Here is a 17,946-nt window from a genome sequence, read left to right as displayed (position 1 = left end):
TCCCGTGTAGACTCATACTAGTTCATTTATGAAAATACCTATTAAAAGACTCCCAAATTAAAATCACCATATTCAATTTTATTATGATGTGGCCCATAGATTAGGAGACCTTTAACAACACCCCCACCCTACCCCCACATAAAAACAATGTATCTAAAATGAGAGATTTTTTTTTGAGAAAGAGATTTAACTATAAACTTTGGCAATATGGAAGCAGTGATAGCTGCTGAAAAGAATTTGCAAAAGACCATCTGAGAACATCAGGTGGTAAGGAAAATCATGTAAGGTCACTTCCCAGAAGCTGACACACATAAGAGAGATATCACTGTCAACTATAGTGTCAGAGCTATTTCTCAAAATTATGCTGGTTTAAATCAATCAGTAGAGTTCACTGTGATGTTTCTGTTCTTTGAACTCATGTCATAAACAAACATCTGTAATAAATATGTTTGAATATTATAGGGCTCGTATGACTATGTCTGGAGAAATAATTTTGAACTGTGTGACAAAATAAAAGAAATATTCTGATGTCAAAGAGTTGCTTTATTTTTCTAAGAATAAAAAAGACAGGATCCCCAAGGTTTAAACAAAGAACAACTCTACAAAACACTCTTTCCATGGCGATTAAGGCGTCAGACACAAGCCAGATGCCCTGCATTCGAATACAGCTTTACTATTAATGAACCAAGAGTGCCATATTGGGAAAATTATGTAATTTATTCTCAGTACTGTGATTTTTTTTTGCTGTAATATGGGATGGACAACAATATTTATATCAATGGGTAATTTTGAATATTAGCATGAGTTCGTAAACATAAAGTACTTAGATCAGTACCTGGCACATAGTAAACTTACGATACAAACCCCCTTTCATTCTTCACTATTCAACCCTAGCTCTTCCTCATTTCAAATCAATAAAAAAATATAGATAGAAAGTGTGTTTGCTTCTTACATTTTTAGGAGAACAGCTGTTTTTTAAAAAAATATATACAGTGGGGCCTTGACTTACGAGTGTCCCGACTAACGAGTTTTTCGAGATACTAGCCGTCTCTCAGCCGATTTTTTGCTTTGAGTTGCGAGCTAAAGTTCGGGTTATGAGCCAGCTTCAGATACCCCACCTCTAGTTGGCACAGCGAACATCACAGTGAACACCACAACATCAGCCCAGCATCACGCGTCTCACTCGTTCACTGTTGATTTGACATACGAGTAATTTGATACGAGCTCCGTCACGGAACGAATTAAACTCGTAAGTCAAGGCCCCACTGTACTTTTTTTTGATTTCAGAGAGGAAGAAAAAGAGAGAGAGATAGAAACATCAATGATGAGAGAGAATCATTGATTGGCTGCCTCCTGAATGCCCCCTAGTGGGGATCGAGCTTGCCACCCAGGCATGTGCCCTTGACTGGAATGGAACCAGGGACCCTTCAGTCCGCAAGCCAATGCTCAATCCACTGAGCCAAACCAGGTAGGGCAGAACAGCTATTTTTAATTCCAGGGCAAATCATACAATTTATCCACATAATGCAAACACACACACACACACACACACACACACACACACACACACATACAAACGGCGATTGAAATGCTGTGTTGCTTGTGAATATGATGGTGATGTTGTTTTAAGGATATTGCAAGTTATATGGCTTAGGACTTACTTTGTTTTAGAGATAAATCTATTCACTGGTCAAGACATCTTTTGATTTCTCTTACAGTGTTTTTTCCCCCCAATGTTTTTCTTTTTATTGTAGTTTTTACAAAAGTGTAAAAAAAAAAAATAGGATAATGAACCATGATGTTATTATCCAGTTTGGGCAATTAATTATCAACATTTTGCACTCCCCTTCCCAACAATGCTAAAGTATTTTGAAGCAAATTCCACCTATCATAATACTTTGCATGTAAATATTTCAGAATTTATTTATAGGAAATACTTACTTTTTGAAAAAGTAACCACAATAAAATTGCACCTAACAAAATTACCAACATTCCTAATATTCAAATTGTTTCCAAATGTCTTTACTCAGTTGATTTGTTTAAATCAAGATGCAAACTAGGTGAAATGGGTAATTTAAATAGTAACTATTTGGTTTTATATTTTGGAAGGTGTTTCAGTTTTATACTTATTCTAAAGGGAAATGAATATTCACGGTTGTGATCTAAAATGGAATCTTCATAATAATAGAGGAGAGAAGGCTGGATGAGAAATGGGAGTCTCACAGTAGGTTTGGGCTTTACTTGTAATACTGATCTAGGGGTCTATTTCATGACATTAGGTTCTTTGGCTACAGTAGAAGGAAGAAAAATAATTTTTCTGAAGTATGTAGGCTATAGGAAGTATATGGAGTTCAAAAACAGCCCCTCTGTGGCCATTCCAGGACACTGAAGCGGCATGAGCTAAGTCTCTGTCTGAAGTCCCATGGGTGTAAAACTCCCTCCTGCTCCTTGTCTATCTCAGATCCTCTCTTCTCTTCCTCAAAAATATTTTCAAAGGATTTGTGTGTGACATTTAAAACTTGGTTCTTATATTTACAGCCGTGTTTCACGGTTTATTTTTTATTTTATTTTTGAATTGCAAACTTCATTACATTTATTGGGGTGACATTGGTTAATATGGTCATATAGGTTTCAGGTGTGGATTTCTATGCTACAATATCTGTATATTGCACTGTGTGCCCACAACCCAAAAGTTTTTTTTTTCTTTTTCTACAGGACTATTTTCATGTCTCTTAAGGCTTGAATGTAATGTTCTTATTAGACTTCATTGTTCTTAATGTAGATTTAATGTGACTACCACTGAAGCTCCCAAGTGTATTTATAAGGAGATGCTTTATAGTGCTACTCATAATTTCCTTTATAGGTTACTCATAATTATCAGAATAAATGAGATTTCCCTTTCAGAGTAGGTGGGTAGGAAATGAGTAACAAACGTAGTACTTAAAGATAAAATGTTAACATATTTGTATGGTGTGAGGGGAATCTAAAAATAAATAAACCCACATCCTTCTATGGATTCTTGCAATATGGCCTCCTGCACCTATAAAAGCTAATGAGAAATCCTCTCTATTGATTAGGATCTCAAAATAGTCAGTCTTTTACCTTCTTCCTTCTTTTCCTCAGGTCCCATTTATTATTGTAAAATTACCATTGTTTCTGCATTTTTTTTTTGTAATGCCATCTGGAGTCTGGTTTGTTAAAATCATATAGAGCATTAGTTCAGATCCTAGGCTCTGAAATCGGATAGGCTGGATTCAAATATTGGCTTCATCATGTCTTAGCTGTATGTCTTTGGGCAAGTCACTTAACCTTTCTGTGTTTTGTTCATCTGGTCTTATTCATCTGTAAAATGGGTGTAAAATACCTATATACCTACCTTAGTTATAGTTTATTATAGTTAAGTTAATATTCAGTCCCATCTCCCTTGGGGTAGAATATTTTTCCTCCCTCTCAGTGTTGGTCTTGGTCATGGAAGGTGGGTTGAAGTGACTGAGCCAGTTGCAAGCTTGGCATCATGTGTTTTCACTTGCCCTTCTGCACTCCTACCCTCACCATGAGAAGAACATGTACCAGGTAGCTGTTCTTCCCAGAATAATGAGAGTCATATGGAGCAGATGGAACCCAACACACACACAACCTGGAGCCAATCTCCCCTCCCACAGGTGGCATTCTTTTGTTAATCCTGACTTAAGTCATTATTGTTACCTAACTTATCCTAATTTCAGTGGGTAAAGCAGGCTGAACTATGAAAAGTGACCAGAGGACCAGGTTCTTGTAATCACTTACTGTTAATTCATTTGTTTATTTATTCACATAAGAGATACTTATAGAGCACCTACCACTTTCTTGGCACTGGAGATTCAGCAGGAAATAAGGCAGATAAGGTTCTTGATCTGATGGAGATTGTATTTCAGTGGAGAATGACAGATAGTAAAACATAGATGAGAAAATTTCAGATGCTGATGAGTCCCATGAAGAACAGAACACATAGCCGAAACCGGTTTGGCTCAGTGGATAGAGCGTCGGCCTGTGGACTGAAGGGTCCCAGGTTCGATTCCGGTCAAGGGCATGTACCTGGGTTGCGGGCATATCCCCGGTGGGGGATGTGCAGGAGGCAGCTAATCAATGTTTCTCATCGATGTTTCTAACTCTCTATCTCTCTCCCTTCCTCTCTGTAAAAAATCAATAAAATATATTTTAAAAAAAATTAAAAAAAAGAACAGAACACATCTACACTAATAAAAGAGAAAAATGGTAATTGGCGTACGACGATACCCTTTTCATTGGCTAATCAGGGCTATATGCAAATTAACTGCCAACTATGATTGGCAGTTAACTGCCAACTAAGATTGGCAGTTAACTGCCAACAAGATGGCTGTTAATTTGCATATGTAGGCACAATGCAGGGAGGTGAAAGGGAAAGCAGAAAGAAGCCCCCTGCCACTGACAGTGATCAGAAACCCAGGGGGGAGCTAAGAGCTGGGGGGCAGGGCAAAGGCGGCCCTGCCCCCCAGCCATGATCAGAGAATCAGGCGCCTTTGCCGCCCTGGCCAGTGATAGCAGGAAGTAGGGGTGGAGCCAGCGATGGGAGCTGGGCACGGTCGAAGCTGGCAGTCCCGGGAGCTAGGGGTGCCTTGCCTGGGCCTAAAGCGGAGCCCACGATCGCGGGGCCGCTGCAGCTGCGGGTCCCCGTTGCCCGAGCCAGACGCCTCAGCTAGAGGCGTTAGGCCTGGGCAGGGGCGGAGCCTGCAACCGCGGGGAGCTGGGGGTCCCCTGCCCAGGCCTGACACCTCTGCCGGAGGCCTCAGGCCTGGTCAAGGGGCCGATCCGGTGATTGGTGATTGGAGGGTGATGAGGGTCAACTCCTCTGGCCGAGGCATCAGGCCTGGGTGGGGGGCGGAGCCGGGGATTGGGGGGATATGATGGTCCCCTTGCCCAGGCCTGAAGTCTGGGTCAGAGGCATCAGCCTTGGGCGGGGGGTGGAGCAAGCGATCAGAGGGAGATGGGGGTCCCCTGCCCAGGCATGATTCCTGGGCCAGAGGCCTCAGGCCTGGGCGGGGGCCAGAGCCAGTGATCGGGGGGAGATGGGGGTCCCCTGTCCAAGCCTGACACCTCTGGCGGAGGCGTCAGGCCTGGGCAAGGGGCCGATCTGGTGATCAGAGGGTGATGGGGGTCTGCGCCTCTGGCTGAGGCATCAGGCCTGGGCAAGGGGCAGAGCCAGCAATTGGAGGGGGCTGGGGGCAGAACCAGTGATGGGGGGAAATGAGGGTCCCCTGTCAGGCCTGGGCAAGGGGCCGATCCTGCGATTGGAGGGTGATGGGGGTCAACGCCTGAGGGCTCCCAGTATGTGAGAGGGGGCAGGCTGGGCTGAGGGACACTCCCCCCCCTCCACACCCAGTGCACAAATTTTGTGCACCGGGCCCCTAGTAATTATATAATGGAGAACAGAGGGATGGGTATTTCAGATGGAACAGATGATAGCAGGAGTTAGCCATGGAGAGACCTGGGGAGAAGCATTTCAAAGGGAGGGAATAGCAAGTGCAAACTCAGGGTAGCAGAAGAGAAGAAAGAGTACCAATGTGGAAAGAATGTGGCAAACAAGTTGCTGAGTATCAGTTAAGGTTTTGGTTGGGCTGTTGTAATAAAGAGACCAAAAATATGACTTAAATACAAGATAAAGATTTATGTCTTGCTTATGTAAAAAACCAGACAGACAGTCCTGGTTTGATGGTATTGGGGACCTAGGCCCTTTTCATCTTGTTGTTTTACCATGTTTACTCTCCGACTTCCATCCTGTGGCTTAAAATGCCTAGTACAGCTTTCACCCTTCAACCATCATACTGGTATTCCAGTCAGCAAGAATGAGGGAAAGGGAAACAGAGTCATATCTCTTTCATTTAAAGTACAACTTGGAGATTGCATACATCACTCTGCTCACATCCCATTGGCCAGAATTTGCCACCTGACCATTTCTAGCTGTGAGGGAGGCTAGGAAATGTGGTCATTAGCTTGAATTTGTGTAACTGGATAAACTTCGGTGACTCTATTTCTAAACAAAGAGGAGACAGATCATTATTAAGGGACAACTAATAGTCTTTTTACAAAGTGAGCGGTAGATCAAGCTAGTAATATAGGCAGTACCCTATGTATGTATGTAGGGCCTTGCTGGCCATGACAAGGAGTTTGGATGATATTGTAAGCATGTGTATTATCTATTTGTTGTTTTATAGATTTTCCCTGAAATGTAGATTCTTATAACTAACATTTATTACCTCACAGTTTCTGTGAGTCAGAATTTGGGAGCCACATAGCTGGGTGGTTCTGGCTTACAGTCTCTCAGGTAATTGGAGTTGAGACATTGGCTAGGGTTACAGTCATCTGAAGGCTTAACTGAGGCTGGAGGATCTTCTTACATGATGGCTCATTCACATGGCTATTGGCAAAAAGCCTCAGTTATTGGCAGGGGGCTTCAATTCCTTGCCATATATAGACCTCTCCATAGGGCTGCTTGAAAGTTGTCATGACATAGTAGTAGGCTTCCTCCAAAGAAATCATATATCAACACTAATAAAAGAGAAAAATGGTAATTGGCGTATGAGCTACCCTTTTCATTGGCTAATCAGGGCTATATGCAAATTAACTGCCAACTAAGATTGGCAGTTAACTGCCAACTAAGATTGGCAGTTAACTGCCAACAAGATGGCGGTTAATTTGCATATGTAGGGACAATGCAGGGAGGCGAAAGGGAAAGCAGGAAGAAGCCCCCTGCCACTGACAGTGATCGGAAACCCAGGGGGGAGCTAAGAGCTGGGGGGCAGGGCAAAGGCGGCCCTGGGGCCGCCTTTGCCCTGCCCCCCCAGCCATGATCGGAGAATCAGGTGCCTTTGCCGCCCTGGCCAGTGATAGCAGGAAGTAGGGGTGGAGCCAGCGATGGGAGCTGGGCATGGTCGAAGCTGGCAGTCCCAGGAGCTAGGGTTCCCTTGCCTGGGCTGAAAGCAAAGCCCACGATCGTGGGACCGCTGCAGCTGCAGGTCCCCGCTGCCCGGGCCGGACACCTAGGCCAGAGGCGTCAGGCCTGGGCAAGGGGCCGATCCTGCGATTGGAGGGTGATGGGGGTCAACGCCTGAGGGCTCCCAGTATGTGAGAGGGGGCAGGCTGGGCTGAGGGACACTCCCCCCCACACACACCCAGTGCACGAATTTCGTGCACTGGGCCCCTAGTATATATATATGCAAGAAGAAACCACAATGCCGTTTATATTCAAAAATCTTGAACATCACACACCATCACTTTGGGCACATTCTATTTCTTAGATGCAAGTCACTAAGTATATATAGAGCTCATAATCAAGTGAAGAGAAAACAGGCTTTATTTTTTCAAGGGAGAAGCATCTAAGAATTTATGGACATATTGTAAGACCATAAGAGTATGATAGGAAGTCACTGGAACATTTGAAGCAAGAGTGTGCAAGATCTGTCTTACATTTTTAAATAATTGGTTTGGTTACTTTGTGGCTTGCATGAGGGCAAGACTGGAATCAGGGAGCCTGAGTAGCTGGCAATTACTTAGTTTTGGCAATTGGTAAATGGGCCTAAGATTAAGATAGGTGAGGTGGAATTAGAGAGAAGTGGTGAGATTCAGGAAATCTTTCAGAGGTAGAGTAGACAGGACTTGATAAGATATTGTTAAATTCAATGTTACCGGGCGTCACTCCTTTTCACATTTTCAACTGTAGTGCTTTTCAAATTGACTGGCTATCAGAATCTTTGGAGAGCTTAAAAATTATAATCTGCTGGTCTTCACTTACAGACAATCTACTTTAATAGGTTAAGATGGGAAGGTGACCATTCAGAACTAGAATCCACTGCTCTAATTGTTCAATGTGTTAATTAGAAGGTAATTGTTATGTTGTTTCTTTAAAAAGAGATAGTTACTATGCAGTGGGCTGTATTATCCAAGTAGTCATTTCTTCATGTAACCCCACCACCACATTCAATCAATACTAATTGCTATGGATTCGGTCTCTAAGGTAACTAAGTCATAGAGGGAAAACATTCCTCCCAATCAATATTGCACTAGTCTAAGCCATCATTTATTACCTCTTAGACTATTGCAAATACCTCATGTAATTTGTTACCTCTGGTCTCTTCTTCTGCCTTTCACCTGCTGTCAAAGTAATATTCCTATCCCACGTTTATGATCTTATCACCTCCATAACAAAAAACACACACACACCTCAGTGGCCTCCTGGAACTCTCAGAGAAAGTCCACACTCCTTTAGGGTGGTATTTGAGGTCATTGACAATCAGTCCCATGCTACCTTTAGAGTAACCTCATAGCCCCTTTAACACATTCATCCCAGGCACACTGACTCATTCACCCTTCCCTTAATTCTACTTGTACTTTCTGCTTCTATTGCCCTTTGTGTCTAGGATGCTCCTATTTCTTTCTCCCTCACCTGACAATATCCTGCTCATCATCATTAAGGCCCAATTCAGATAATGGCCACCTCTATCCCTCACTCAGAATTAGTCATCCCTTTTCTTAACTCTGTCTCACTTTTAAAACACCTTTCTTATTTATGTTTATGTTCACAGTGCCTAGTAGTGTGCTTGCCCTTAGTGGGGTCCAAATAAAACATTCACACAGAATTTATTCCCTTCTCTTTACCCAATTTTTATGCAATGGAGAAAACAAAAGGCAAACTCATCTCAGAAGTTTGGTTAATGAAATGTACAAGGAACATATACCTTAGAAATCTATACACATTTAACACAGTCTACACCAACTATCCTATCTAATAATAGACAAATATGGTAATTGACCGTACCTTTGATACGCCTCCCATAGTCTAATCAGCACAATATGCAAATTAACCACCAACAAAGATGGCGACTAATTTGCATACTGCAGACAGGGCGGGACAGCGCAGCCGCCAGCGTGAGCTGCCATCCCAGGCCGCAGGCCCCACAAGCCGCCCAGAAGCCGGTGATTGGGGGGAGATGGGGGTCCCCTGCCCAGGCCTGACACCTTTGGCAGAGGTGTCAGGCCGGGGCAAGGGGTCGATCTGGTGATCAGGGAGGGTGATGGAGGTCAACACCACTGGCTGAGGCATCAGGCCTGGGCGGGGGGCGGAGCCGGCAATCGGAGAGGTTTGGGGGTCCCCTGCCCAGGTCTGATGCTTCTGGCCGAGGCATCAGGCCTGGGTGAGGGGCTGATCTGGCAATCAGAGGGAGATGGGGGTCCCCTTCCCAGGCCTGACACCTCTGGCGGAGGTGTCAGGCCTGGGCAAGGGGCTGATCTGGCAATCGGAGGGTGATGGGGATCGACGCCTCTGGCCGAGGCGTCAGGCTTGGGTGATGGTGGAGCTGGTGATTGGAGGGGAGATGGGGGTCCCCTGCCCAGGTCTGAAGCCTGGGCCAGAGGTGTCACGCCTGGGGTTGGGGGGTTGGGGGGCAAGCCGGCGATTGGTGTGATCTACAGAGGAAACACCTTTTCTGACCGCTCATTGGTTAAGCTCCCTGTATGCCACTGGTAATATTCTTAGTAACTTGGGGAATAAGAAGCCAAAAAGTTGATCTAGGGTTTTTCACCACACTCCTGGCGAAAAAGATGAAGGTCTGCTGCTGGAGGGCTAAGAAATGTCATATCCTGCCCTAGCCGGTTTGGCTCTGGATAATGCCTTGGCCTGCTGATGGCAGGGTCTGAGTTCAATTCTGACCAAGGGCATGTACCTAGGTTGCAGGCTCCTCTTTGGCTGGGGCCCAGGTCAGGGCTCATGCAGGAGGCAACCAATCAAAGTGTTCCTCTCACTTTGATGTTTCTCTCTGTCTTTCCCTTTCTCTTCCACATTCTCTAAAAATCAATGGAAACATATCCTCAGGTAAGGATAAAAAAAATAATAAAGAAATTATTATTATATGAAAGACACATCTTGAAAATGCCTAAAGAAAGTTGTCATTTTTTCATGGTGAAGGGACTGGAGTCCGTGTTGATGAAAAAAACCTTGCTGGCTGCAGTGACTGGCAGTGGCTGCAACAGTGGGTTGATGGGGCTGGTGCCTTCCCCTGATCAGCCCGGTCACCTCCCACAAAGGGAGGCCAGACTGTGGCTTAGGCCCTATCCCCAAGGGGAGCAGGGAGCGGGGCTAAGCCGTCACTAGGACATCCCCTGAGGGCTCCCAGTATGTGAGAGGGAGCAGGTTAGGCTGAGGGACACCAGGGCTCCCAGTATGTGAGAGGGAGCAGGTTGGGCTGAGGGACACCCCCCCCCCAGTGCACGAATTTCGTACACTGGGCCCCTAGTACTTTATAACGACAAATGGTGGCATTAATAATTCTGAGGCATTGCAAAACCTTCACAACCCAAATATCTTATTAAGAATTCTAGTGACAAGATCTGAAATATAAAGGTCTGTGGTTCTTTTTAAAGGCTTAATCACATTTAGTTAAAAATTTAAGTTAACAGGAACATTCTATTCCCTAAACATTGTAATTAATTGGTGTTTAGCATATGGGGGTTACCAAATTTGTCTTTTCAAAGTTTACATTTAGAGATTGCAAATACCATCATTAGGATGAATTTCTAGGTCAGTCAGGTTCTGATTTGCAATAATTTAATGTTTGCACAATTCCACCTTGCCTGACCTTTCAAAATTGTTTTAAAAGACCTATATTTATTTTCCTCATGAAATAATTTGCTGCAAAGTGGCTATCATGGGTAGTCTGGGGAGGACACTGTAAAGTTCCTTTACCTATTAAAATCCTTGCATCTGTCCTTGTATTGGGGGGAACTCTTTATTGAGTGTGATCTTGGTATATAAGAGCTTGCCTTCCACTGTGGAAACCAGAGTTTGACTTTCATTCTCCCCACACCCTGGAAGATGGAGTAGGGGCCCAACACCTGGCAGTGAACCCTCCCACCCAGATCTGTGTACCCTGAGATGAAGGAAGAGCATTTGGGGCAGTTCATGGGGCCAGTATGATGTCCAGTGGTAGTTTCTAGAAGGAGTGGCACAGTAGAAGCAGAGATGGAAGCATTTTGGTTAGAAACTTTGTGTGGCCTGGCCTCCTGAGGCCCTGGGTTCCTGTCTGTGTCCCATGACTGTTCTCTCAGTCTTTTGGAATATATGAGCCCCCCTTCCTCCAATATATATTTTTTTCTTTAGCATTTGTTTTTGTTGCTTGCAAGCAAGAGCCATCGCCAATACATTGGTACTACAAGGTGGCAGAGAGAGTTCTAGACTCTGGAGTCAGACTGCTATTCTACTTACAGGGCAAATGCTTAATTTTTTTAACCTTCAATTTCCTCATCTGTAAAATGGGACCCAAACAAACAGTTATATTAACAGTGTGAGGATTGAATAAAACAATCTCTGTAAAGTATGTAGCACTATCCCTGGTGCATAAAGAAGCACTCAATAAATAGTGGCTTTTTTATTACTAAATTCTATGTAATTGCCCATGTGTTCAGGCCACAAAACTCTACCACTCACCACAAAAAAACGCCTCAGTATATGCTCTGTGTTCAGTGTGGCGCTTTGCTTTTCCTTTTCTTTCTTTTTTTTTAAAAAAATTTATTTATTCATTTTAGAGAGAGGGGGGAGAGAGAAAGACCTCAATTTGCTGTTTCTGCATTCATTGGTTGACTTTTGTATGTGTCCTGACTGGAGATTGAGCCTGCCACCTTGGTGTATCAGGATGACAATCTAACCAACTGAGCTACCTGGCCAGGACATTTCATTTTTTCCCCCATGCTGGGTTTTTGTTTGGTTGCTTTGTTTTCTAGTTTAGGACTTCAGTGCCTTCCCACACTGTGTATCCTGAGACTTTCGTAGGGAGTGCAGCTGCCTGTCACTGTACCTGGGTTTTCTCTCCTCTGTCTGTCTGTGACAGCTCTATCTCAGTTTCAGGCCTTCAAAAGATGAGCTGTACTAAAATCACTGACTTCAGATGGAAAGAGTAAAACTGGGTTGAAGCATGAATCTTCCTCAGGTTGCTGTACAGATTTAGTAGCTTGAATGCAATTAAAAAACAAAAAAATGCACAGCGTATATCCCTAGACTTATTATGGAATCCTTAATATATCTAGTTAGCTTTTGATGAATTTTTCTTCTTTCACTGACATGTATAATGTCCTCTCATAGTTAAACTGCAGAATCTTTTCCACTCAACTTCCTCCCTCTGGGATGTAATAAAGAGACAACTTATGGCCCAACAGCACATTGGAGACAAATTTTCTATAAAAGAAAAATGTTTCTCACTACATGTAATGTTTCTCAAAGGAGGTGGGTCAAAACATAGATATCAATCCTCTGTAACCATTTACTGAATACTATATTTGGTTTGAGAATATGAAAATGTAGTATGTTATTTTTGAAAGGTTGAATATTTTGTTGTGGCTGTTGTAATCTTGTATGATCATGCAAGAATGGGCCTTCCTTCTCCTGGCTGCCTGCACCGCCTTTGCTTGGGCCCGGAGCCACCTTTCCGCCTTCCCATGCTGCCCAGAGGCCCAGAGCGGCTAGGGCGGTGCAGCACGCCTGTGTCATTGCCATGGCAACGACGCAAGCATCCCACCCCTCCCTGGCTGCTCAGCACCTGCATATGCAAATTAACCAGCCACTTTGTTGGGTTAATTTGCATACCCACTCCTGATTGGCTGGTGGGTGGTGGGAAGGTACGGTCAATTTGCATCTTTCTCTTTTATTAGTGTAGCTATATTGATTTCAGAGAAGAAGGGAGAGGAATAGAGAGATAGAAACATCAATGATGAGAGAGAATCATTGATTGTCTGCCTTCTGCATGCCCCACACTGGGGATCAAGCCCCCAACCTGGGCATGTATCTTGACCGGGAATTGAACTGTGACCCCCTGATTCATAGGTTGATGCTCAACCATGAGACATGCCGGCTGGGCATGGTTGTTGTAATTTCTATAACAGCCATGTGTGAATTAAAACAAAGAAAAGTTAATTTACCATTTTGGCATGCTATGAGAGGTGAAAGCATACCTCACCTGTCTGGGAGTTGGCAGACTGAGGACTTTTATCCTAGATTGGCCACTTTCTAGTGTGACCCTGTGCTCAGCCTCACTATCCTGAGTTGTGAAGTGGGGACAATTGTACTCTCGAGGATGGTTATGAGCCATAAATGTCATAATGTGTCCCAAATACTTGACTTATAGCAGGTTTTCAATACATGATAGTTGATGATATCACTCAACAGAATTGTCAGAGGACTAATAGTTTTAATGGCACTTGATGATTTAGCTAAAGGAAATATGCTATTATTGCAAGTTTAGATTAGTATCTACATAAATCAAACCAAGCGTTCTGATTTCATCAGTGGACATCATCAAGAAAGGCAATGACAGTTTAAGATAACTCAGATACTAAGCTAAATTTTATATTTACCAGAATTTTGACTAATTACTGAAAATGTTCTGTGTTTAAGTTGGTCTTATTAAGATATTAAGGCCATAAACACAAAGAAACTATTTTCATTTGAGAGCTACTACTTAAATATTAAGTAATTAGGCAGATAAGGCCTCAAATTTACTTCAGAAGTCAGAAAACTCAATTTTTTAATTGCTTAAAAGCAAATTTGAGTTATAGGGTAAATATATGTGTGAGCTATAGGTATCGATATAAAAAGCTCAGACATTTGGTACATTTTTTTTTTTTATCATTGAACTCAATTTCTGTTTCACAAGACAACTATATTAGACGGTAGAAATGAAACCTCTCAGTTGATTTGGTCGTCTTTCATGCCCACCCCCTGTGCTTGTCTCACGGGCTGGCATCCACATGGCAGATAGGTAGGTGGGTGGCATCTACTCCTCAGCCAGTCTCCTCTTCACCTGACATCCGTTGATATGAAAGTCTTTGTGGAGTCTCTGATTAAACAGTTTGGGTAGAGGACTCTTTGCTTTCTGCCACTGCCTTCGGACTCTTTCAAACCTAGTAAGTGTTCCAGTGAAGCGCCTTCCTTCATCTAAGCTCCTTTGCTCCTTCTTGCTCTCAACCACAGAGAATTTTGATCTCTTTCTGGGTTGGGGAAAAACTCCCTTTGGCTTACCATTTCCCCCCCGCTAAATCTACTTTTCACAGTATAAACTTTATAATACAAATCCTGCAGGTCATTGGGTCTTGATACTAAAAATCTAGACTTTTAAAACTCAAAGAAAGGAAAATGTTTTTTTCTCCCAACTATTTTTTCCCTGCCTTGAATTTCACAAGTCCATTTAAATCTCAAAAGTCGTAGACAACTCATATTTTTCTGTGAATTTCTTTTATAACATTCTTACCCTGAAACAAGAGATGTCAAAGTCTAGTTTGACTGAATGAGCGCATGGCATAGAAAGAAATGAGCAGATACAATAAAACAAAACACTTCTTAATACAGCAAAATATTATCTTACCACAAATGAAAACTTCCTTATACTTTGATCTAGTTTCTTGTTAGTTGTCTGACCTAAATTATTTTATAGTTAATGGCTGGAGAGATCAACTGTACAAATGGACAATGGCCAGACCATATAAAACAATAGAACGCTGACTCATAACCTCTGCAGCAACAAGCCAGAGAAGACAAACCACCTTTTCTGCCGCAATTGCCCACATGGTTAGGACTGGTCAATGACGGCCAGCTTCCCAGTTCCTCACCACCACCACCTCCCAACTCAGGACCAACTAGAGAAAGCCAAATATATGCCCCAAACTGGTCACATAGGATGCCCTGCTTCTAGGTAGCCCATCTTCTCCTTAGAACTCCTCCAGCTTCCACATGTGGACAATCTCAAAGCCTTTTTTCTCCCACTCTAAAGCTTTCTCACTTCCATGCCTACTTTGACTCTCTGCCAAATGCAAGTGATAGTGGCTGACTTCCTTGCTCTAAACAAATCTGTGTTTGTTCTTCCTTTGGTGGTCTTCATTTATTTCCACAGGCTTATAAAGCTGTTATATTCAGACATACATGTTGATAGTTGAGCTTAACTTTTTTTTTTTTTTTTTTTTTTTTTTTTACTATAGAGATGCTTGGGGTAAATAAATACAGGGCTGTGATCTCTGCTCTAATGGATAAGAATTAAAAAATATATAACTGAATTAACCTTTTCCTTGAATTATGGATACTGGTATACCTGTTTTAACAGGTACAGTTGAAATGTTTTTGAAAGTGCATATAAAAGTCTCATTTTTATAAATTAAAATTATGACATTCTAGCAAATTACTATTAAAAAGAACCCTGAGCTTCGCGGGTGTGCTCAGTGGTCTGAGCATCAACCTATGAACCAGGAGGTCACAATTTGATTCCCAGTCAGGACACATTCCCCTGGTTGTGGCGCGATGCCCAGTAGGGGGCATGCAGGAGGCAGCCCATCAATGATTCTCTTTTATCACTGATATTTCTATCTCTCTCTCCCTCTTCCTTCCTCTCTGAAATCAATAAAAATATATTAAAAAATAAAAGAAACCGTAAAGTACGTTATTTTGAAAATCAAGAACATTTTTTATTGAGTAGGTGATTATTATTCATGTATCAGATTTCCTTACATTGGCATACATCTGCATCAGTCTGTACCTATTGTGAAAATTAATAAAGGAGACCTCAACCAAGATTGGAGCCTGTAGGGGGAGCTCTCATGCCCTACCACTCATAGTCAGTTGTCCTAAATAGGAAGAGACTGTGCCCTGCATCTCTAACAGGAAGATGTTTTCTACTCTACTACCCCAGTAAGAAGAAGGAAGATTTTCTCCTCCCCCAGCAAAGGCCCAGCCAATGAGAGACTGCCACAATCCAGCCAATGAGAACCTTCGAACTCCCATGTACACTTTGTAAATAGCTCCTCCCAACTCCCCCTTTTCTCTATGAAAGAATGTTCTTCTCCTTGGTTCTCTGGACTTGCCTATGGTTTTGCCATAGCTTGCTTGTTCTGAATTGCAATTCTCAGCTGTTCCTGAATAAACTCATGTTTGCTGGTTATGTAACTAACTTTAATTTTTTTCCTGTTTTTATTTTATTTTATTTTTTATTGTTTATAGTATTGATTAGGTCTCCTTTTTCCCTGATTGACACCCCCCCCCCCCAACCAGGTCTCTCTCACCCCCAAGGGCAAACCCTTGTGTCTGTGTCCATTGGTTATGCTAGTATGCATGCATACAAGTCCTTTGGTTGCTCTCTAACCCCCACCCCCTTCCCCTGCCCTTTGTCTCTGGATCTATTTTTGTTCATCAGTTTATGTTGATCATTATATCCCACATATGAGTGAGATCATGTGATATTTATCTTTCTCAGATTGGCTTATTTTGCTTAGCGTAATGCTCTCCAGTTCCATCCATGCTGTTGCAAATGGTAAAAGTTCCTTTTTTATAGTAGCGTAGTATTCCATTGTGTAGATGTACCACAGTTTTTTAATCCACTAACTTTAATTTTTAAGGTCAACAATATAAACCTTAGGCTATTGTAAAACAATAATGATCCTCAGAAGAGCAGATAATACTCTCTTGCATACAGTCATTTGCACAGTTTTATTTTTAGTTCACTTTAATGGGCATTATATGGCCTTAACACAACATTCCAAAATATAACTTACTATTCTCATTTCACAAATGAAGACTAAAATAACTTGTGCAAGACCTCATGAAAGAATGAAGCCTCTTATTCTCTTGTAAAGAACCTGGAGCCTGTTTGAAGCTACAAGCTGGGGAGCTGCTTATACCCCTGTGACTGAAGGAAGGCCCCCACTCTTCTGGGAAGGTCATGGTCTTCTCCTTGGCACCATGGCAAAGGAGGCAAGGATCTTCTTTGAACAGCAAGATGGAACCGAGCCCTAACCAGTTTGGCTCAGTGGATAGAGCGTCGGCCTGGGGACTGAAGGGTCCCGGGTTCGATTCCGGTCAAGGGCATGTACCTTGGTTGTGGGCACATCCCCAGTGGGGCTGTGCAGGAGGCAGCTGATCGATGTTTCTCTCTCATCGATGTCTCTAACTCTCTATCCCTCTCCCTTCCTCTCTGTAAATAATCAATAAACTATATTAAAAAAAAAAAGGATGGAACCGAAATCCTCACTTAGGGATGTGCCCATCTGGGTGAACTTGATATTTAATGGCAGGGCTAATAACATGTACAAATAGTGGAGCCATAGAGAAACATAGGCTTTCCCATGAAAAGGAGGGTTTCTTTACACTATGCACTTGTCCACATTTCTCTTAAAATAAAGTTCTAATTCCTTACTCTGAACCACAGGTCCCATATAATCTGGCCTCTGCATTCCTCTTTCACTACTTCCCCTACCGCTCTCCTCCTCATTCTGTATACTCCAGATACCTTTCCATTTCTCAAACATGGTAAGCACATCCATTCTTTAGCGCCTTTTTAATAAATATATTTTTTATTGGTTTCAGAGAGAGGAAGGGAGAGGGAGAGAGATTTAGAAACACCAATGATGAGAGAGAATCACTGATCGGTTGCCTTCTGCATGCCCACCGGGGATTGAGCCCTCAATCCAGGCCTGTGCCCCAACTGGAATAGAACTGTGATCTCTTGGTTCATAGGTTGACGCTCAACCACTGAGCCACACCAGCTGGGCTTTTCTTCAACTCCTTTAAAACTCTGACCAGGATACTTTTCTCCAGGTTTCCAAGATCTCTGCATGGCAGTTCCTTCTCATCTTTCTTGTTTCATGTCAAAGTTCTTCATAAAATCTTTCATTATCATTTTAAGAGACCCCTACCCCCAATATTCACCCTACTCCAGTTTCTATCACATAGTTCTTTTATGTCACCTATCTATATCTAAAATTATCTTTGTTATTACTTGCTTATTGTCCCCTCTCCAGACTGCAAGGTTTGTGATATTTGGGAATTTATCTGTCATGTCTGCTGCTGGGTCCCAAGTACCCAGAACAGTGCCTGGGATATAATGGGCCCTTAATGCGTGTTTGTTG

This window comes from Myotis daubentonii, chromosome 6 (genome assembly GCF_963259705.1).
Source record: "Myotis daubentonii chromosome 6, mMyoDau2.1, whole genome shotgun sequence".
NCBI lineage: Eukaryota > Metazoa > Chordata > Mammalia > Chiroptera > Vespertilionidae > Myotis > Myotis daubentonii.
This window is presented reverse-complemented; position numbering follows the sequence as displayed.